At 46.2% G+C, this 21,539-nt stretch overlaps 1 pseudogene across 1 annotated transcript; it reads right to left on the bottom strand.

The window, feature by feature from the left end:
* Positions 1-10,528: 10,528 nt before the first annotated feature.
* On the bottom strand, positions 10,529-14,334 carry LOC309585814 (epidermal growth factor receptor kinase substrate 8-like protein 2; annotated as a pseudogene). The gene is made up of 5 exons: positions 14,223-14,334; positions 13,337-13,456; positions 12,339-12,486; positions 11,068-11,251; positions 10,529-10,661 (listed from the first exon to the last, which is right to left on the bottom strand). The product of its transcript is annotated as an epidermal growth factor receptor kinase substrate 8-like protein 2 (transcript).
* Positions 14,335-21,539: the final 7,205 nt, after the last annotated feature.

The following is a 21,539-nucleotide window of genomic DNA, read 5'->3' as shown; positions in this document are numbered from 1 at the left end:
GGAGAGAGGGTTTCTCTTCAGCATCACTCGAGCCTTTGCCGGGCCGGGCAGTTCCAACCCATCTCCATGTTCTCGTGAGCTTTGCATCATTGGATTTTGAGTCTCGATGTCATTGTCCATCTTTTCACCCGAGGAGCCTGCCTTCGGGTCTGGCACGATTGCCACGGTCTAAATTTTGCCTACTCTTCAGTGTAGCCATGCTTTTGAGCACTTTTGAGCATAGCAAGCATGTGGACATCTTGCATCTTGGCCATTTGTGGGTCGGTCATGTTTTGTGATGTCACTTCAGCCTTTGGCAGCAGAATCCTTCTCTAGGGATCCCTTTGTATCAGCTGGCAGTCGTTGCCTCCTTCTCTAGGCCTACTGCACTTCTTGAGCATCCTCTTACCAGCTTTGGCACTAACTTCTCATAAGGAGTTTACCTTTCACTGTCACGTACTACTGCCGTAGAGCCTTCTTTCCTTCGGCGTCATCGGCCTCTGGCTTATCTTGCACTAGCAATCGTGGGTCCATCAGGTAAAACTGCTGGGCAGTTTCAGTTGATGTCTATGTGATGTGGTCTGTGTCCGTTGTCTTCAGTGTCATAGGGCTTTGTGATGTCTCAGTGCTTTACAGGCATCGTTATGGGCCATATTGGCAGCAGGAGCACTTGCATACTTTCCTGGATCGGGCTTATTCTGGCATCTTTATGGTTTTGCTTTTTGAGACCAGAAGAAGTACAGAAGGTGTTCCTATCCATCTTCCTTCTCAGTTTTGGTAGTATCTTTTTTTTCATGTGCCGGTCCCTTGGACTTCTGTATGAAGTGTACTAGACCCTCCTCACTGCAGTAGTTTCGTAGCTTCCGTCGCCTCAAAGCATCCTGGTCTCAAAAATTTATCTTCTGAAGCGTTATCTCAAGTCTTCATGTCATCTTTGCTTATATTTGATGCACTGTGTATCCATGTGCCACTTATGCTTGGAGCTGCCCTGCCCTGGCACATTCAGTCCTGGCTAGTTTGAACAGTTTTAGAACTCTCCTCTCCTGTCTATGGTCTTTTGGGTAGAAAGTTTATGGGGCTGGTGTGGGGATAACTCCTAGCTGTCAGCTACTTGCAGACTGCCTCATGCTGTCTTGCAGGTCCCTAAGGCAAATTTTGATCCCTATGGTCACTGATGCTACCAATTTTCCCAGGATCTACTGTTCCACATCAAGGAGCAGCAGATGGAAGAAGATGTTAAAGCATCTTCTTTAGGGGGGAGTGTTTCTAGTAAGGGCTGCAGTCAGCGTGTAAGCTGAAGAAGGGGTGTCTGAGAGTGTGTCTGTCTGTGTGTTGACTGGCTCTAACCTTATATGTGTGTTGTTTTTTGCCTTTCAGGTTCTTCAGTTCATTTTAAAATTTAGAATATGAAGAACCCAGCTGGTCCTGCCCATGCTGTGGGGTCAGTCAGAGGGACACAGGGTTCCTCTTCTCCTTTCTGCTGGGATGAACTGCCTAGGGAATACCATTTCTGACAGCCCAGTCCTACCTGTGTCCTTTGGAAAAGGGCAGAGGTGAAGAGGCGACTGCCAGAGTTCCTTGGGGATGATGGAGTTGTGGTGTTTGGCTGTGCCCAGAGGGGCAGGTTGGGCATTATTTGTGTGTCTGAGGACTGGGGAGCCGAGCTCTCAGTGCATTCCCAGCTCTCCCAGGGGTGGGAGCAGGTGCAAGGCTGGGTGACAGCCTCTGGTCGGGGCAGGCCCTGGCCCCGGCATGGACACGGGGTGGTTTGGGGACACTTGGGGAGCAATGGGAAGAAAATGAGGGATGGTGCTGGGCGGAGCAATCGGCCTGTGCTCGTGTCAGCGCAGCCGTGCAGGGCGCTGGGATCTGGGTAAAACACCAGCTCTCCTGGTGTTCAGGGATGCAAGGTCTGAGGGACTGGATTTACCTAGGGCTTTTCAGGAACAAGGGGAAATGTGGTGCCAGAGCTGTGCCCTATCAGGTTGTGTTTCCTTTTGGGGACAGGGAGTCTCTGGGCTGAGGTGAGATTGCTGTGTGAGTGGCAGGGAACAGGGAGCTCAGAATTGCAGGCACTGATGGAATAATTGTCTTAGGTCTGTTTGGTTTGTGTTGGTGAAAACTGGGATTTGGGCTGGAGAGGGGCTCTTGGGAACAATGGATAGAGTACACTTGCTCCATGGATGTGTCAGGAAGGACAGAGAAGGGGAGTATTTATAACCTGTTCTCAGTATTTCATGCAAATTTGGGGTGGAGCAGCAATGCAGGTGGGTGGGTTTGGCCTGGGCCTGTCAGGACTAACCACAAAGAATCCAGCCAAGCCCCTGACCCCTCAAGGCATCTGTGAAACACTTCCACAGCAACCCAAGTCAGAAATCCAGTGATTAGGGAGGTAAAATTATAGGTAATTGCCTATGATCTGTGGGGAATTTCCTTTGGAATTATCAATCAAGGCAGGGCCTATCTTTCAGCTCTTTTCCTGGTGTGCAGTTTGCTCTCTGGTTTAAATGAGTTTGTGTGCTCCTGTTAACAAGCAGTGTGTTTTCACCCTGAAATTTGGGGTGATAGTCTTTCTTTAGCGTTTTTCCCACAACTGAATCATCCCTTCCATGAGTAGTCCATGTTGTTCTACACAGCTGCTTTGGCCGTGGGTCAGAGAGAGAGAAGGGAAATGACTTTTTAGGGCATTGAAATTTCTCCAGGCAGGAGTGGGAGGTCGTCTTCCCCCTCCCCAGAGCCCTGCAGGTGCATGGGAGTAGCTCAGTGCCGGCGCAGCTCTCTGAGCAATAACAACGCTTGGGAGGTTTGAGTGTTGATAACAGCTCTCCTGTCTCCTGGTAGCAGTCCTAGGCGGAGGAGGGGAAAAAAGGAACTTGTGTTATTCATGGAAAACTTTCTGCTGTTTCTTGTGCAGTGTTTTAGATCTTTGTATGATTTACTATCCAGTGTCTGTAGGTAGAGAATGACTTATTGGAGGTAAAAATTGAGATAATCACTAATGGAAATGGTAGGGAAAACTTTTGAAGTGAACTTGAGGTGACCTGTAATGGAGAGCATGAAGATTTTGAAGTAAACTATAGCAATCAGTTGTGCACAGGTAGGGAAACCTTTGGGGGTAAAATACAAGGTCACCTCTAGGTGAGGGAATGAACACTTTTTGAGGTAAACTGAGTGAATCAGTTGTGGAAGTATTAGTAAATTCTGGGGGTGAAACTTGATGTAACCTCCATGGTAGAAAATAAATGAATCTTTTGAGGTAACAAGGAAGTAATCAGTGTTGGAGAGGCAGGGAGATTGAGAGTAAACTTGAGTCTGTAGTCCAGAGAATGAACATACTGAAGTTAAATGGAGGTAGTAACTTGCAGACAGGGAAAAAATGTGGGGGTCAAGTCTGAGGTAATCTCTAGGGGAGACAACATTTTTGAGGTAAACTGAGGCAGTCACTAGGTGACAGGTTGGACAAGTTTTGGGGGGTAGAAATTCAAATGACCTGTTGGGCAGAGAATGGACATACTGAGGTGAATATCAGGTAATAAGTAGTGGACAAGTAGCAATAATTTTGGAGGTGAAAGCTGGGGTGATGTGTGGCAGGGAGAGCGTACATCCTGAGGTAAAGTGAGACAGTACTGGAAAGATAGTGAAATATTTCAGGGTAAAACTTGATGAAATCTCCAGGATAGAAAGAGAATATTTATAGGTCAAAAAGAGTAAATAGTTAGTGGGCAGGTAGGGAAAATACTGGGGGTAAAACCTGAGGTTATCTCTAGGGGGAGAGAATGAACATAGTGAGGTAAAAATCAGGCAATGACTAGTGAATGTTAGGGCAATTTTGGGGGGGTAAAACTGGAGCTAATCTCCAGAGTAGTGAATGAATACTTTCTTGTAAAAAAGAAATCAGAAGTGCACAGACAGGGACAGCTTGGAGGGAAAATCTGAAGCAATCCCCAGGGAAGAGAATGAACAGGATGAGGTAAACTGAGGTAGTCACTTGCAGAGACACAGTGAAAATTTTGGGGATAGACATTGAGACATTCTGGAGGACAGAGAAAATTACTTTTTGGGGTAAAAAGGGGATGATGGGTAGGGCAAAGCTTGTGGGAAAAACTTGAAATAATCTGTAGGAAAGAGCATGAGCATTTTGATGGAAAAATGAGATATTTATTCTTTGCTTCCCTTTGGGATAACTTAATCTGCACCCTTCCAGGAGCAATTCCTTGGCTTCTCCTGGAGAAAACCCCCATGGCAGAGGCAGTCTGCAAAGGAGCCCAGAGCTGTGCTTGGAGCAGAGAGTGCTGAGAGCTGCGTGTGCCTCCGCTGCCCCAGGCTGGCAATATCCCCATGGAACAGACTGGGCAAATGGCATTAGAGGAAGCACAATCCCTTCCTGGAAGAGGTTTTCTCCTGTGCAGATCAGGCACAGGGCAGGAAGGGAACTTTGGAGATCAGCTGCTTTCCCCCAGAAAGCATCACTCACACCAGCATGGATGACATGACCTGTGCCCAGCGCTCACCATGCACCTGGCACCTGGAATCAAGAGCAAAGGTTGGTTTGGGTGTGAGCACTTGAAATAACTTTGAAAGAGAAGCAATCACCTTTTGCTGCTTCTTTCTTTCTTGCAGATGCTGCGATTGCCTCTGGGCACATGTGCTGAGCTCTCCCTGCAGGGAACTGTCAGTCCTGAATGCCTGTGCAATAACTGCAGCTGCCCAGGCAGACACAGGAAACTATTCCACACATTAAATTGCCATGACCCAAGGCACTCCTGGAGAGAGAGTGTAGAGAGTTAGAGCACTGATCCTGCTCCCTGCTTTCCCAGTAGTGCATGAACATGATTTCATCCTGATCCTGAGAGCTCCAAGGACAGTAACAACTGAGGTGCCACTGATGCTGCCACTTTTCTGATGGGCCTGGCCCAGAACCATAGCCCAGCAGGGGTCTGTGGGAGCAGTTCAGTTCCCCCTCCCTTCCTGCACTCTGGGCAGTTCCAGGAGCCATCTGATCCCTTTCTGAGGTTGCCACCACAGCCTAAGCTCCCCCCCCCCCACTGGGCCATGATGGCATCTGCGTTCCCAGAGCCAGCGAATGGCTCCGGCCCTCGCACCACTGCCGCACATCAGGCCCGGCCAGGGGAGCTGAAATAAAGCCTGGAACTCTCAAGGGTAAACTGGCACCACAACCACAAACCTCCCTCACTTGAGAGTAAAGAGGTGTCCCTGTATTTACACATGTCCAGGAACAATACTCCTCTAGAGCAGTTGTGGATTTACTTTTTTATCAGTTGAACTGGCACTGCTGCCACCTGATGCCATTAAATTCTCCATCCCCACAATCCCTGGTTACCCTTGGCTGTGGGGTTTTTGCTGTCCCACAGTGAGTTAGGAGGGATCTCTGGCCAGCCTTGTTGCCCAAGAGCATTCAAAATCCTAATCCTCACTTCTCTGACTACTGAATACCTTAAACGCCACTCTGCGTTGTGCAAAAAAGTGCCTTGGTCCCACTGGGAACTGCACATCTCTAACAGCTGTTCTCAGTTATTCCAACTGAGTAAAATAATTATTAAGGAAAAGAGGAACCAGTTAAACCTAACAACTTTTGCCTGATGTTTTCCTCAGGAATGAGTTAGGAGCGCAGTAGCAAGGCCTTCAGACAGGCACAGTGTCTGATATAAACTATATCTGGGCACACATAAAAAATAGGTTATATATAAATAGATAGCTATATGCCCTAATATATAATACATATTTATATTACAGAGTTATGTAAGGCATAAATATCTGCCCTACATATAACCAAAAATATTTATCACCAACTACCTCTAAATTACCCCCTGACCCCTGATGCTAGGAATGTAACATTTTTAGGGATCCTAAAATCAAACAGATGCAGGAAAATAAACCACGATTTTATGCCATTAATTCCAAGATGTTTTCCTGGATGTGTGCTGCTGCGTCTGTTTTTCTGTAAGATCTTGTGCCTTATCCCTGAAGTGCACTCAGAATTGTCAGGATCATGAAATCCATTTGGGATTTTACTGTTGCTGCAGTATCCAGTGAGATGAGTTTTTTCAAAATTATTTCTCTTGGACCGAGCACATCTCCTCAAGTTCCTTCTCACTTTCTGCATCCTGGAAATGCAAAAAGGGAAAAGATCAATGTACAGCTCAAGTGAAACAAATAAAAAGCATCATTTCCCTTCTTTCTCTCCAACCCCAAATCAGTTTTTAAGCATATCATGGAATCCTGGAATGGTTTGGGTTGGAAGGAGTCTTGAAGCTCATCCAGTTCCACTCGCTTCCACTGGGCCAGGCTGCTCCAAGCCCCGTCCAAGCGTGAGTCTGAAAAACCCCAAACAAGTCCCAGATCTAGACAGCCCACTGGAAGAAAACCCAAAATTAATTAGAACAGCAGAGCCTGGCTTCAGTCTGGCACTTCTCCTTGACAGCACGCAGAGCTGGACGGAGTGGTCAGGGCACACTCGAGGGCAAACTGGGAGAAATCACGGCGGGGTCTGCCCTGGGATGGAGACCCAGCGCCGTCCCGCTCGCCCCCCCTCCGGCCCCAGGGTGGGTCGGTCCCCGCAGCGCGCGCCCCTTCGGCCGGGCTCGCCCACTCTCCGTGAAGAGGGGCGGGAGAGGGGGCTAAGCAGAAGCTGCGGAGACAGGATCCCCTCATGCCGCTTCTCACCGTTGAAGTCCCCGGTGTCGGCCACCACCGTGGTGTGGTGCTTGAGCTGGTCCAGCGCCGACTCCACCTTCTGCCGCTTCACGGGGGACACCGACACGTCCGCGGCTCCGGGGGACTCGCGCGCCCAGGAGGGACGGTACGTGCCCGAAGGGCACCGGCCCGCGCGCTCCCGCCGCCCGCCGCCAATCCCAGCCTGGCTGGGCGGCAGCGGCCAATCAGGAGCGCGGACAGGAGACGGACGAGGCCGGGAGGAGCCGAGGCGGGGCAGCGGGAGGGAGAGCGATTCTGATTGGCTGGTTCGTGAGGGCCGGGCGGGGGTTCGCCTTGGCGACCGTGACGCCGCCATCGTCCCCGACGGAGCGTATCGGGGGAGTCTCCTGGCCCCGAGATCTCTCGGGCCCGGAACCTCCTGTCCCCGGAGTCTCCGTGTCGCCAGAACCCCCGGCAGTCTTCCCCGCGGCCGGTACGGCGCCCGACCCGCCCCTGAGCCACCCGTCCCTCGTGGCCGCGCGGGGCCCGGGCGCGGCCGGTGCCGCAAGGTGGCGGCGGGCAGCCCCTGAGGGAGGCGGCCGTGAGGGAAGGCTCGGGGCCGCGTCGGTGGTGCCCCGCTGCAGGAGCTGAGCGCTCTGGGCTCCCTTCCCCGCCGTTGTGGCAAGGTTCGAAATGGTTTATCGAGTGCAGCTCCAGGCGCTGAGAGAGCCCTCGGCCCAGTAAGGCAGGTGTTTTGGGCTCGTGGTTCGCCTGAACTTTATTTAGGCTGTAAAAGAGGTGATCTTGTTAGTGTGGGCCCACTTGGAAATTGTACTCTCCAAAACATCTACAGAAGGAATTACCAGTTATTTCAGCTGGGTAATTTAATTGTTAAGGAAAAGAGAAGACAAACTTTTGCTTCTGGAAACAGGATGGCTCTTGGCTGGAAATGTTGGAGAATCCGTGTAACAGGCTCCTAGTCATGGGGTTATGCTGTTCCCTCTTTCTGTATGGTTCCACTTGGGACAGCTGCCACAGTCGTTCCCCTTCCAGAGAGGCAAGAATGTGCTTTTGTGCAGCCTTCTCATGCTTTGCCCCTATTCTTAAGACACAGCTATCCAGGCCGTAACATCCTTCCTGTTGAATGTCAGTCCCCAAACCCAAAAGGAAATGTGTGGTTTCAGACATTCTGCTGAGTTTCTGAGACTCTCAGTGACAAAGCATTATGAAAACCCAGTGAAAGAGACGGAGATGGAGTTATAACTTGACTATTTTAATAAATCTTGTACAGTGCATGGTTATATCATTGTCTCCTTCGCTCAGTTACATCAATGTACAGTACTTTATAGCAGTGTCTGCAGGCAGTACAAACAGAACAGATGCACAGCTCAGTCGCGTGGAAATTTGTAAAAGTGGCCTCTGCAATAAGGTCTACTGAGCTATTTGTTTTAGGAAGTGCTCCTGTGGCTCCCGGCTTTACAGAGCTGTCATGTACACTCCTGTTAAAATCCCAGATAACTGTAATTCCCTGTGATTTGCTTTCCTCTACACCCCAGGACTAGAAGATGGTGTGTTTCCTAGCTCAACATTCGTTTTTATTTTCATTTTAGAAACTTTTTCGCCTCCCGTGCTTGCCATCCTGCCTCCCATCTCCACCCTAATCCGGAGCCAGGGCTTCTCAGGAGGATTGTCCTCTTCATCCCTCCCTGACAAGGTGAGTGCCCTTCTCAGATCCTAGCAGGGCTGTGACTAAACCCAGGATCCTCCCCTGCCTGCACCCTAATTCTGCTGGTGAGAGCAGTGTCCTGTTTCAAATGAAGAAAACAGATTATCCATTGGAGACGCTTAAGAATGAAGCCAAAACTAAGGTGCACTGGTGTTCTCAGTTTTAGACATGAGCTCCCCAGATGCTGTTTTAAAGCTTTTTCCATTAAATGTGCAATGACAGGCACAAATTTGGACGAAGACTCAGCATGTGCTGAGAGAGAAAACCCAGCTGTCCCTGGGCTGTGGGCAGCTCTGGAGCTCTGTGTGCTTCACTGCTTTGCAATCAGATTGGTCTGTCAGTCAAACAGAGCTAGAAATGCAATGTGCCAAACTTGCTGTGGACAGGAACTACGCTGCTTGCTTGAGTTTTGAAATGGTGAGTAAATTTTGGAAGCATAATCACTTAATTCTGCTTCTAGGGAGAGGGATTTTCCTCACCCCTATTTACAGATTGCTATATACAAATGCACATAACTTTATGAAGGAAAACGGGAAGTAAAGAGCAACACCCTGTGCTAAATTAGAGAGGGTTTTTTTCTTGTGGCCATTTAATTTGTGTTAAACCTGCCTTTCCCAGTGTGCTTTGGGGTTTCAGCTATTTGGGAATCATTTCAGCTGACTTTTTGCAGTGAAAATGTGAAGATGGGGACAAGTGACCAACACCCTGGGAAGGGCTGTGGGTGTGCCTGGGTCGGGAGCAAACAGTCAGGGCTTATCTTCTCCTGGTTTGAGGCCCGGTTTGGCAACACCACCACAACATTCCAGTGCAGGATCCGTGCCCCAGGGAAGGGCTGCACAGCTGCCCCCAGCCCCAGTCTCTGCATCAGCAGCGGTGGGCGGGTGGAACTCACCTATTTCCAGATTCAAATCCCTTTGTTTGTCACTCCTGCTCATTTCTAGGCACTGAAAGCTCATTTCAGCTGTTCAGAGATAGCACTAGCTGGTCCATGGATTTAAGGAAGCAGCCAGACTTTGGGAATGTGTGTTGCCATTCTAGCCTTGTCCAACGAGGGGGCACAGGGGGACAGGACAAGGACAGGCAGTTGTCACCGGCCCTGTGCTCGTGGGCTGCAGGGGACACCTGCACTGAGGAGGAAATGGAAATGGAAATAGAAAGGGTTAGGTTGCCCAGAGAGGTCATGACTCACCATTCCTGGAAGTGTCCGAGGCCAGGTTGGACAAGATTTGGAACAACTTGGGCTTGTGACAGGCATTCCTGCCCATGGCAGGGGGGTGGAATGGGATGAGCTTTAATGTCCTTTCCTTAAACCCAAACCATTGCAGGGTTCTAAAGCCTTATTCCTCTGGTCCAGGCTCCAAGCCTTGAGGCTGGCCTCTCTTGTGCTGTGTGCCACGCCTGCTCTGCCAGGGGAGAGTGGGGAGCAGGGGACAGCCCTCGGAGAAAAGCTTTGGGGGTCTTTTTTTGCTTGAAGCCAGCCCTTGTACATCCAGCCCCGTGTGAATCCTGCTCTGATCGCATGCACGGAAAATTTCAGTATAAAATATATAGTTATAAAAAAAATACTTCATGCAAAATTAAAACACCTTTCCCAGTGGGACATGGTCTTATTGTCAACCCTTCCCAACAGTGTTCAAGGAATTGTCACTCTGATGGCAGCTGGACCCCAAGGGGAGCTCTGCTGCATCTGGCCTGGGCCAGGAATCATTGCTTTCATTCCCTTTTTTTCTGCACTACTTAGGGCTAAGAGCTGAAATAAAGCAGAGAGACTTTAATTTGCAGAATCAATCCTTTCCTGGCGGCGCTTCGTGATTTCTTGGAGCTCCGACTCCCCTCTGCTTTTCTGGAATGGAAACAAAACAGGCAGTTTGGATTTGAACTTCAAGCTGCAGTTAAGTGACAGTATTTAATTAATGCTGTAAAAGTAGAGCTAGTTTCAAAGAGATAAGTGATATCAGTAAAAAGCAGATTAATTAGTGGAAACAGGGGGATCTTACAGATTTGCTCAAAAGACACTTCGGAATTTTTACGTGTGTTTTATTGCTGGTGTAGGTTTGGTTGCATTTTTTTTCCCCACAATTGTATTTTTTAAAATGCCTGTTTAATGAGCTATCTGACGCTGCCGGTACAGCCCCCATTCCAGCAGGAATTATCCAGAAAAATGCTTACCTCCAGCTGGTTTTTCTCCACTGTGATCTTGCTGTAGACTCTGTTTCCCTCATCACCGCACACCTTCTTCAGCTCCTCTCTGTTGAGGGAGAAGAGCTGAGCTCCGGTGAGGATGCCCAGGTGTTCCACGGTCCTGGGGAGACACAAAGTAGGGAGGTGACGATTGTGCTGCACGTGGCCTCGTGCCAGAGGTGAGGAGTTGGAGATGGGAGGCCAGGAGCTGCAGTGGGACCATATCACGGGGCCCTGGGGCTGTTCCAAGGTGGCAGCTGCAATTCCAGTAGCATTTCAGGCCTTGGATTTAGTTAGTTAACTGTTTATCTCCAAGAAAATATTTATACCAGAGAAAGGGAGTGACTTTGGGCTCTGAACATTCTGGTTATAGAGCCTGGATTGAACAGGGTTGAAATCTAATTTGCAACACAGGCTCTGTAAGTAAATCCAAGTGGCTTGTCCCAGGTGAGATGGTGCCGGTGGCCTCCCCCGCTCCTTCTCCAGGGAAGGACGAGCATTGCACGTGGCAATAGGGCAAATCTTACTCTTTGCTGAATGACTTGGCCTCCAGCCAGGCTTTGACTTCTTCAGTGCTGGATTCAAAGGTGAGGGGCACGAAAACTTGCTGAGGCTTTTCCACTTTGAAATTCCTGTGGGGAGGCTGAATTTTATTGTTTGTGATCTTCTTTAGCAGCTCGTCGTTCAGCTCATCCGTTTGGTGAATAAGTTCTGTAGAAACAAGTAGGGAATGAAAGCAAGTCTTCAGTCAAAAATGCCATTAAATGTTTGTGGGGAAACTGTAAGGCAAATGGGGATGTGGCTCAACATTCTTATTTAAATTCAGCCCAGAAAAGTGATTCCCATTTTCCTGTGCCCCTGTGTTGCCATTTATTTTGCTCCCATCACCCCTTGGCTGTTGCCTGATGTGGAAGCACAGTTCTGTGAGAATCTACAATTGGAGGTTTGGAATTGAGACCTTTTCAGTCCTCTCTGCTGCTTCTAGTCACTAATTTGCTGATCGCAGAGCTCCAGGTTTTGCTCCGCAACAGAACAGAAGCGGCAGGAAGCACAAACTGGGAATGAGCAACACACTCATGATGGGATGAGCTTGAAGGTCCCTTCCAGCCCAGGGCATCCTGTGCTTCTGTGAAAACTCCAGTGACTCTTCATCCAGTATCGCTTTCCCCATGAAACTCCTGAAGACTGTGGAGAATAACTCAGTGATACGAACAGATTTGTGTCCTTGTATTGTGGGGCTTCCTGTCGTCCCAGAAGGGCTCCTGCTTCCAGGAGTGGACAGGGTGGGATAAGGGGTGAGGTGAGCAGGGCCCCTGATCTCTCTCCTGCTCTGTGAGCCCCACAGCATGTGCAGGGTGAGGGAGTGATGCGGATCTCCTGTTTGGCCGGGAATTCTGTGGAACCACATGAAGGAAGCGGCCAGGCGGGCACTGTGTGTGTGCCGGGAGATGAGCAAAAGGAAGTGAGAGAAAGGGATTGACCTGAGCTGTTCCTTAGACACACTTAAACATTTTGGAAGAGAAAGGAAACTCTCTCCTTGGGAGGAGGAGGAGGAAGTTAGAACTGGAGGAAGGAGGCATGGGGTGATCACTTATTGCCCTGCTCGGCCCGGGCCGCCCGAGAGCCCCGGCGGTGTCACAAGCCCCAGGGCTGCTCTCTTGGCTCTTGTCCTGCCTGGAATGGCCTCCAGACACAGTGCTGCTCCATTGCTGTGATCAGTAAAAGGTGCAGGGGAGCCCCTTGGGCAGGTCTGGTCCCCCGAGCGCCCAAACCCAGGGGAGCCCAGAGTGGGACACACACGTGCGTTCTTTGGCGTCCTGTGCAGAGTGGCGCGACAACATCTCACTGCCCCACTTATCCCCGGCGTAGCTGGCAGGTAGCTTGTGGGTTGGGCTGGATGGGCCATAGCCCCTGGGGCTCAGGTCTCCTTTGTACCTCTGGTTAGACTGGTTAGAAAGGGAAAGAAAAGTAAGAATTTTTTTTGGTCGTTTTTAATTTTCTTAAGCTTTCTGCCTCACACCCACGGAGGGACAAACTGCCGTGTTCTCCTTGTGCTGATGTGGGGCTGGGGAGACCTCAGGTGGAGCTGCATGGAAGAAGTTAATTTCTGGGAATGAAGAACCCAAAGCAAAGTCTGAAGTTTGCGCAAGGGAATTCCTAGTTGTGCCAAACGTGTTCGATCTCATTGGAAGGCAGAGCCTCACTGCTCCGTAGCTGGGATGTGAAGCGGGACCACTGCCAAGGGCCTGGAGCGGACTGGAAAGTTTTTTGACGTTTTGATTAAACTAGCAGGGATTTATCCAGAAGCCTGCTGGGCCGCCTTAGGCTTTGCCCAAACGCTGCAATACCAAAATGGGGAAGCAATTCCATGCTTCCCTAGGGTGTTTAGAACACTCCAGCTCCACATTTCTGCAGTGCAAGTTGCAGTATTCAGTTAATTCTCACTTAGATGGTGTTTCCATCTGCCTCCACTCCAGTAACGTGTTCCTGGTGCTGAACTGAACTGGCTGAGGGAAGTGTCCATCTTTAATTTAACCCCCAAGAAAAATCTTGATGTGGAAAAATATGGAAAGCAGGAGGCTGGTGCACAAATAGGAAGGATAGGCCTTATTTGGGAAGACGATCGTAGCAAAATGTGAGTTTTATCATAGGAGACTCAGGAATCTCCTGGCTTTGTCTACTTCTGAAGGTCTGTCCTGATTGGTGCATAGTATCCTAAGAAATCAGGGAGGTCTAATGACAACATTATTCCCAGAGGCAGATTGTGCCCTGCAGCTGATACCAGTCAGGTATTACCTGACTACAGACCTGTTTGAGCTCTTCCAGTTTCACCACATCCAGGATATTGTACGGAACATAACCGGCCTGCCCACTCCGGTTGAGCAACTTCCACCACTGCTTATTATCTTCCAACACCTGAGAGAGGGACAAAAATAAATCTGCTGTGGGAAAATGGGATTTCAGGCATAAACAACCAGGATATAGCGGGGCCGAACCATCCGAAAGGTGAAGTTGCCAGAAGGACATCACTGAGGCCAGGAGCTCTAATCGGATCTGTTGCTCTCAGATGCAATCCAGGACTGAAACTTTTCCTGGAAAGCATCAGAATTTATCGTAAGGATGAACAGGAGAGCACCTCTGTGTGCTGAAGAACTCATAGTTCCTACATAATGTCCCTGTTTCTCCAGACCTTTTTTTCCTAATGACTGAGTTTCTGATGTCTTTTTGCATTAAAATAAATAATTAAATAAATAAAAAGCCACATTTTGCAGAGAAACCTTTTCCTCAGGTCACAGATCAGTGTCAGCCCAAGTCACGTCCCACCTTGTCCAGCTGCCAACAGTGCTGCAGTAAGAGAAAGGTTATGAGAAAGGTGCTTTTCAGAGAAAACAAATCCTCGTGGAGGAGGAAGTGGTGATAAGGAACCGACCCAGCGGGGGATGAGCAGGGCTCTAGAGCGAGTTGTTGTCCTCCCTCCTCACTGTGGTTAAAATGGGACCGATGTCTTTGAGCTGAGGAAATGACACGACACAGCACAGGCAGCCTGCTCCAGCTTTGGGTTTGAGCAAAGCTTTGTGTCACTGCTGAGATACCACCAGGGAAAATGGATTTGGTGCTTGTTGCTATCCCGAGCTCTCTCCTGCCCCTGGGGGACACACCTTTTCCAGGAACGGTCACGTACCTCCAGGATTTCATCCTTCAGCACCGAGAGCTCACTGGCGTTTCGCGCGGTGAAATCGTAGCGGATTTTGGCAAATCTCTTGGGCACAGCCACCCCCTGGGCCTCGAAATTCCTGCAGAAGAGAAGTGGCCTGAAGTTCATTAACCTGAGCTAGACTGTTGGAAGGACTCTGTGTGGAAGCTGGAATTGTATTAGAGGATCATCATAAACTAAAAATATATGTGACAATGTGGCCAGATTGCAATGAATCTAAAGACAGGACAGGGTTGGCTCGAGCTCACAGAGCTGCTGCCTCCAGTGTAAACTAACCGCCTCGTGAAAGCAAATGGTTTTTCACAGACATTATTCAAATAAAAGGGGAAAGGGGAAAAAAAACCCAACCAAGAAAAAAGGAAGGTTCCCATTAGCAAAAAAAGCCTACATGAAAAAGTGAGGTTGTGAGCTATGGCCGAAGGGCGGAGTTTGGTGCTGATTCTCAATCAATTCAGCAAATGACAGTGCATTGATGCAACTGTTTTTTTAGTCAAATTTAGTCCTGATTCTTCACAGTAATTTGCCTCAAGAAAATGAGCCCCATATCCTTTGGTGAGTTCCCTGTTGGCTGAGGCCCAGACCTTCGGGCCGTGACTTCTCAACATACTTGCAGTGAGACTGGCTCCCTCTTAATTGCTTCTTTTTGAAGTATGGTTTGTCACTATCATCCTGCTGAAGATGAACAGGGCTGGTGTCTCATCTTCATATATTCTTCCCCCTCCTCCCCTCTCCTTCTTTTCCCCTTTTTCACCTCTAAATAAATTTCTTCAAGGCGATTTAACCCTGGGATAGTCTAATCCACTTTAGTCCTTCGTGGTCCACCCTCAGATAGATGTGTTGGCACAGAAGAAGTAAGGGTGTTCTCTTAGGATCTGATACTGTAATAAAGGGAAGAGAAAGATGAAACAGGCATTTCATGTTTGTCTGTTTTCTCTCCATGTCATTTCGTGAACATGTACTCACACTTGGCCAAGAGTAGTGCATTCAGACACTGAATATGAGTATTGAAGAGGGGACTGAGAAGGAAGAAGCTTAGTGTTCTGCAATAGGAATTATGCTTTGGGGATTTTACGAATTGTTTCCCTCTTTTTCACCATCATGCTCTTCTTGCACACTTCCTTGTCTTTTGCTATTGAGCGAAAGTCTGGAGGCTCAGAAAGCCCAAGTTTCATCTGAGAAAGATTTCCTGTGTCAGAGAGAACGGAAGGGATTCTGTTTCCATCCTTTCATGCCAGGAAGGATGAACTGCCTGTATCAGGAGGTGCCGAATTGGTTCTGGGTGCTGCTGTAGCTCACAGAATTGCAAGACCCAGTGCTGCAGGAGTTCAAATAACAGACCAGTGGAAAGGCTCAGGGGCCACAAGCTGTGCTGCATCTCTCATGGACTTGCAAGGAACCTCTCCTTTGGTGTCTGTGCAAGTGCTGGCTGATGTGGGCACTAGGATTGCTCTTTTAATCAGGCAGCTCCAGTACCTTTCAGAAAAGAATTTTCATGGCACATCATGAGCCATTAATCTCTTGACTAACCATAACATTTCCTTACTCCTTGGTTTTACAGCATTACTCAAACACTGACATTTGTCATTTCACCAGCCATCTCCCTTGACCTCTAGCATCAGGCACTTGCAGGGGGAAGGATCTGGTCTCACAAATATTTTCATACTCTGATCTCTGTGATTTATTAACCATGAAGTTTTGCCTTCAGAACTCAAGATGCCATTTCAAATAATTTCATGTGCAAAAGTCGAGTTATTGGGCAAAAGGGATCCTTGATAGCTGGGTACAAAGGACAGCAGGACTGCTGTTGCTGTTTTCTTTTCAACTACTGTGCTTGCTGTGTGACCTTGAGGAAATAGGTTCACTGCAGCTTTATGGTTCCGTTTTTGCATAGGGAAAATAAGGGCAGTGATAATTGCTTTCAGTTGTAAAACACTTCAAGATTTATGGAATATGAATGATTCTTACTAAGTGAAAAGTGTTGCAAAGCTGGCTTAGTTGCACACTGTGCTAACAAAATCCCATATCAGCCTATTGACCCCAGCCTGAAACACTCATTAAAGTTTATGGGACATTTTGGTGGATGAGTTGAGGCAGTTGTTCTGCTGGAAATATCATACTGAAAGCACTTTTAAATCCATCATCCGCTTTGACTTTTTTCTCTATTAAAACTAAACACAACTGCTTGCTCTTTCCAGTTTTCTTAGTTTAGTTTTTGATGGGTAAGTACTCACTGTTAACTCAGCTTGTACCCCCATGGCATCTGAGACATTACAGTTCATTCTAGTCATAGCATAAACACACAATAGCTGTTGTACTGAGACAAAAAGAGTTATAAAACATGTAAGATATCCAATGGACTGGTATTAACTATCAAGTTGCATGGTCACTTTTGAATGTCAAATGTTCTTTTTATGGATACTGCATTAATTTAATTTGTGCTTAAACGTTAGCTAGGCTAGACATTGGTGTCTGAAAAGTTTACATATTTTTCCAATGTCAAAATGTGTAAATTTAGTATTAAAGAAACAAAACATATTTACTTGTACTAGAGGAAAAATACTTTCGTAGCAAAGAAATTAACTGAGGTGCTCTTTAGAAATAGGTCTGGCTTGCTTACAGAATTGTTGCTTATGCAGTAAAGCAGATCTACAGATGTTTTCTTTTTTTCTTCCAGATAAAACTTGGATTGTTTGAAAAGTGGGGAGATATTTCACCATAGTACAAAAGAAGATACAGAAGAGGAGAGCAGAATGAGAGCTTTGCAAGTGCCACATGCCTGCAGCCTGCTGTCTTTAGCGATGCTGTTCCTTCCAGTCACTGGAACGTCAAAACAAAATATCCCAAGACTGAAGCTTTCCTATAAAGGTAAACTTTTCAGTAGTTTTTCTGATTCTGCCACTTTGGTTTCGATGTGATACTGCCAGCAGTTCTTTTTGTATTACTAACCAGGAAATACATAATAGAAGCCTTAAAGATGGATGAATTCTGCCTCGGGGCAGTATTAAAATCTGGGTTTTTTGTTGTGTCGGGGCACATGTTTCTGAAGTATAAATGTCTTTTAAAAGTATTATTTCTGTTTGCTCCAAGAGGATGTTAACAGACTATACATAAATTAGAGGGGAGTGGTCCTTGAAAGGCTCTGAGGTGCATTGGAGACATTCCTGTGTGGCTGGTGCGGATGATGTGACACATGGAGGACATTCACACCTTCCTACAGCATCAGAGAAAGTTGAGAGCGCTGACTCAAGTGTTTCAAGGGGACTGACATTTATTTTTGTAATAATTCTTTTTCTATCACTAAGTGGGTATGTTAAACTCTTCATATGTGGTTTTCTTTCTCCTTGCCTCTTTGGATCACAAAAGCGTGATTCTCTGCAGAATTTCTTAGTCTTGTGTGTAGTTCTTGTTAAGAATGGTACCGTCTGAGGGATTTCAACACAGACATATTTATGTATTAATGGCCAATTTTTTAAAGAAGGTGGATTTCTTTTTGCTTTGAATGTACAGTACACCTCCACAGGCACAGAGATGTGTCACTGACACTTCCTTCTTTAGTGAAAACAAATGCTCTCCAGTTAGTTATGTTTCAGCTATGTCAGCACCTTGCCCTTATGGGAGCTATTTCTGCTCTGTTTTTCAAACTTATGTCTTCCTATGCATTGCAGAGTTACACTCAGGATGGTGTGATGGGACAGGCTGTAGAGCCTTCATCGGGGCTTATGATATGTTTATCATGAGTTTAACACCCAGAGAAATGTATTGAGTAAGCAGAATGACATGCTATTTATTTACAAGCTTCTCTTTTGCTAGATTTGCATGCCACTGTGCATGCTATTCCACTGTGTATATAAATGTGTTTGGATGTGTTTGTGCGAGAGAGACAGAGGAAGCAAGATCAAGGGATCTTGACAACATTTTTATAAATTCAGGGAACAGTTGCACTCCCTGAAGCCAATGCATACAGAAACTGAAAGAGCTGACATGAGTTACGAAAGTTAGCAGTAAAACCCTCCTGACATACAGCCAGCCTTCTCACAGCTAGGCCTTTTGAGCTAATTCCCAAAAGCAGCATATACCATATGGCCATGGCATTTACTGTGGATTTGACACTCACGATTAGTGAATCCCTCTCAACTTCAAAAGCAGATAGCCTTTGGCAAAATCCTGATGGATGCCTTTGGCAGGTAAAGAGGGGGAGAAAGAAAAATTAGTGAGGTCAACACAGGGGAAAAAAAATGGCTGAAATCTTAGTTTAAAATAGTGGCAGAGACCTGCTGGGAACAGTTGGGAAAATGCCTGAGCTCGTTTAAAAAGACAGTGAGCAGATGATTGATATTTAGGCCCTGACCCAAACTTTTATTAGCAACTTTATAAACCTTTCAGTTTGGCTTGAGGGATACCGTTTCCTGTCCAAACTTATTCACCTATATCCCTGTAGGGGGGGAAAATCAACAACAGATACAGATGCAAAACAGCACATAAATCTTAGTTTTGAGAGCTGTGATGGAACTGAAAAGTCAGAAGAAAGAGAATTACCAGAATTTATTGTGCCTTGTCTTACTTTCTTGGGGGGTTGGAAGGTGTATATTTTTCCACATGGAACAAGAAATAATTTAATGCTGTTTTTTCACATTTATGTATTGTAAATGATTCCAGTATGGCTTATCATAATTAAACTATATTTTGCATGTTGACAACAGAATATCAGATGTACTGAATATTTAATATAGTTGTGAGAATTAAGCCCACCTTCCTTCCCCCAAATCTTTCAGACAAAACAATTCCAAGGTTTCTGAGAATAAGATGTAGGAGAAATGAACTGTTTTGCCAGTTCTCATAAAATTGTTAGTCATGTCACTGACAAGTCCTGGCATCTCTGTTCTTTGGAATTCATACTTGAACTATCATGAAGAGGAGAATACAGGGCTCTTTTCCTTCTTTATGGAAAACAGATGAGAACTGGCCACATCAGACAGTTCCAAAAACCTGGTCACATGTGTCTTTGAAGGGAAGGTTTCATCTCCTTTCAGGTGCAATGTGCTTATGGCATAGCTCCATCTTCCCAGAAGAGCTGAGCATTTGCTGGGGCAGGAGAGCTGGAAGTAAGCGGGACTTTGCTCTGCAGTTACTGAAGCTTCCAGTTGCATCAATCAGTGGTGGATGGAGGAAGAGGGAGAGGGTAGGGTGGTTAAAGATGTGTCTATAACTGCAGGAGTGCTTCAATAAACCACAGCATGTCAAAGCTCCTTTGTGTTCAAACAGCAATTGAAATTTTAGACCTTCTCTGAATGGCAGTTATAGGTTTCCTTCTTCTCAAGGTTGTCATCTTAACGAATGGGAATCTGTGCAGGAAATGTTAAGATATTCCAGTGAGTGATGTTGGGATCAATGTAAAGTCATACAATGGATTTCCTTTATTGTTTGTCCCAGTCTAAAGATGTGTTCTAAAAAATTGTGCATGTATAAAACTAAAACTACACACAAATCAATTAAAATATGTTGTAGTACAGAATCAAAGTCATATATTTTCCACCTGTGTTAACCGAATACACTATGATCTTTAATCACATATCTCATCCTTTCACATTTTCCCTGATCCATTAGTTGAAAAATTCTCTTATTCACTCAGACTTAACGTTTAGATACTCGTTCATGTCATTACTATCCCAGAAATTGTCACTCCTCTTGTGATGTTTTTAGGGTGCTCTCACTCCATATACCTTACTTATTCTGTGTATCTTAGATACTTCTACAAGATTGAGGTGCTTTTACTATTACAGCTTTAATATTAGGAGAAGGTAACAAACTGTCTTCTAATAGAAGATTATGATCTTTAGAAAACCAGGGGATGATTTTGAGTAATATTCCATATTTTGACTCTCTTTGCCTAGTACTGCTTTCAGTCTAAGACCAACAGTGTGTATTTATCACTCATTTTCATGTAGCTGGAGATAACCTGTGACCTTCATCCAAACTGCAGAACTCCACAAGCACAGAAGTGATATTCAGCTTCCCTAAGCAGCACGTCCTTGTTGTCTGCTGCCTCATTTAACATCCTCATTCCAACCTCTAGAGCAGATGCAGAAGGTTTTCATATACCAGTCTAATTCATTAATGTCATTTTCAGGACAGCATCAGTTCTGTTACTAAAGAATGGAAGGCTCAGTGTCCTAATTCATGTATGTTTAATTCATACAGTGTAGACAGTCTTGTTTCTGTTTGATCTTCTGAGTAATAATTTTTCCTAATTCATTGGGAGGTCCTTCCATAAATATCGTGTGTGTGTCTTTTTAGATTTTACTTCATAGGGAGAAGTAAAGAATAGCCAGACCAGAAGGTTGATTGCCTTCTGAGAAAAAGAAGAAAAAAAAGCAAATTTTTCTCAATTTGTGGCTATCCTAAAATTTTCTGCCGAAAGAGAGAATCCTAATTGCAAATTTAACCCTATTGATTTGATTTACTTGGCTGCTTTTCATGGACATTTTAGTAAGTGTAGTCTGTGTTCTCAGTGAATGCATTTATATTACAAAAGTGTGCACCCTAGTTTCTTGGCTGGGGGGCATGCCCTAGCCCAGATTTGGACATTGTCACCAGTGACATCCACAAACATCTATCATTCCCGTGTGGGAATGTGGCCATTCCCCAGAGCAAGCCATGCTTACTGGGAATGTGGCCATTCCCCAGAGCAAGCCATGCTTACTGTGACAGCGGTGACTTGGTCAGAGGACCAGGAATCCTGCATTGTGACACAGTACAGAGGAATAAGCAGGACTGAAGGCAACGTTTGGCTTTTAAAGCAGGATTTACTTAGCACTGTTAAAAACGACTATGGTAGTAATTTACATCTAATAAACAAAAGCATTATTCTCAGCTGATTTGTTTTTCTCCATATAGAATGAATTAAGATGCAGTCTCATTCTCACTGAAGTCATGGCAAGAGTTTTTCCACTGAAGTAAATTGAAGCAAGATCAAATTCACGCTCCTCACTTTTTTCATCTTACCTAAATAAACTAAAGACAGGTAGTTCTTTCTCCTCTGCTGAAGGATGACAGTGCTAAATCATCAGCTCCACATGGAAATTAGCCATGTTTAAGGATTGTTTAGTTTCACGCAGTGTTTTGCGCACAGGATTTTCTTCCCCCAGAGTGATCCATTCTTAAAACATGGTGAAAAAGCAAACAGAGAACATTTTGGTGCCAGGAATTCTTTTGAAAATTTGACTGGGTGAATGCATTTCCTTAATGTTCAAAAATTATCCTTTGACCATGCTATTTAACAGTGTC

The sequence above is a fragment of the Coloeus monedula genome (genome assembly GCF_965178545.1).
Source record: "Coloeus monedula genome assembly, contig: HAP1_SCAFFOLD_452, whole genome shotgun sequence".
In the NCBI taxonomy this organism is placed as follows: domain Eukaryota; kingdom Metazoa; phylum Chordata; class Aves; order Passeriformes; family Corvidae; genus Coloeus; species Coloeus monedula.
Note: the sequence above shows the minus strand (reverse complement) of the source record. Positions and strands in the feature narration are given on the sequence as shown.